The sequence below is a fragment of the Esox lucius genome, chromosome 8 (assembly GCF_011004845.1).
Source record: "Esox lucius isolate fEsoLuc1 chromosome 8, fEsoLuc1.pri, whole genome shotgun sequence".
Taxonomy (NCBI): Eukaryota; Metazoa; Chordata; class Actinopteri; order Esociformes; family Esocidae; genus Esox; species Esox lucius.
In genome coordinates this window covers 10,662,155-10,663,813 of record NC_047576.1, presented here as the reverse complement: position 1 = coordinate 10,663,813, position 1,659 = coordinate 10,662,155, and positions in this window count along the sequence as shown.

Here is a 1,659-nt window from a genome sequence, read left to right as displayed (position 1 = left end):
TAAACTTAATCTGCTTAAAAATAAAATGTTTCCTGTTCTTCCCTTACAAACATGTTTTCCAATAACTGAATTATTCTGGTTGCTCGAAAAAAATAAAGAGTTTAAATCACCAAAAATACTTTCAAGCACAAATACAGTACATTCTGAGACAGATTTTCAGACCTCTCTTCAATATGGTCGCAGTGTAGGACTTTGTATAATTGATGACACTGAGCATCATGAATCTTGAACTGACCTGCTTAAGCAATTCAGGTAATATTATACTTGATGTCATTTGTAATAAAGGAACGCAACAGACCGTGTCTTAGACTCTGAGGTAGGTCACTGAGGTAAATAGGTAGAGCATTCATCTCAGTCCAGATGTATGCACGGGAGAGCGCAATCAAAACATTGCCTCATTTGGCATGAAGACATTTTAGTGTTATAACTTTGAGCTAACCTCTCTGGACATTGCCATATGTTAATCCAACTGGAGAAAAGAATAAACTAAAGAAATCCATGACATTGAAATAACAATAATAAAACTCTTTACAACCAAAACTGGATCAACAACAACTGAAGTCTAGGAAGGACATTTGCTATTATTTGCAAAGCGAATTGCTTTGGCTCCTTTAATTATTATGTCATTGTACGTGTTTACATTTGAATTGGAATGTGGGAAGGGTGATGTTAGAATCATAAATTATGCATGCTGTTAGGAGACCAACACAGGCCTGCATTATTCACCAAATGTTTATGATGATGGAAACAGTCATAAAAACTGTTTTGATGTATGTATATAATAATCATTAAAGTGCCAGGTTGCCCTGTAGGCATCGATATACAGCTCCAGTTCCTCAGTCAATTTCTTTTTGACTGAGGAACAGAAGTGTTCAATTTGCAGTGGTCTCTTAATTTTAACCTCTCTGTTCCACACTCAAAACCTTCCTTCTTTAACTTTTTTTGGTAAGGGAAGAAAAAGGTGTATAGTGACAGAGCTATATCTTCTGTCACTATACAGGTTTCAAAAGACATCAGGGCCTCTTATTATCCTAGCGTCTATTTGCATAGTTCCTTCATTCTGTCACAACCGGTAGGTATGACGGTAAGTAGGTTTTCCCTGGATTTCACTGGAAGAGGCTGATCTGGTACAGATAGTATCTGTACAAACATTTATGTTTTAGTTGGAAGTCAACTACCTGGTAACCTATAGTCAGGAAGAGTAAATAAGGAAGAGTTTGCCATTATATCCCTTATTGACGGCGGGGGGGTTATAATAGTTACAACCTGCAATAAAGGAGTTTGCCTTTCTTGTTTGGAAAAGATAATTGATGATAAGGACTATCGTTTAAATACTTCTCTGCTTATCTGCAAACATGCTGTTCTTCCAGGATGTTCTAGCGTAAACAGTCCTACTGGTTTTCAGAGAACACTGCAATGAGTGACATTGAAGTTCATTGACAAATGCTTTGTTCTACACAGTCTATACAATTAATATATTGGGCCATCCTGAAAGGATTAAACTCTCAACCTAGATGTGCTACACTTGTCATGTACAGCCTCTGGCACCCCTGAGGTGTATATATTTAAGACTGCTTAAGCATTATTTGTGACCAGGGCTTGACATTGCGGGTGAAATTCGGCTGTGGCGGGTAACGCAGTAACTCTTATTGGCCACTT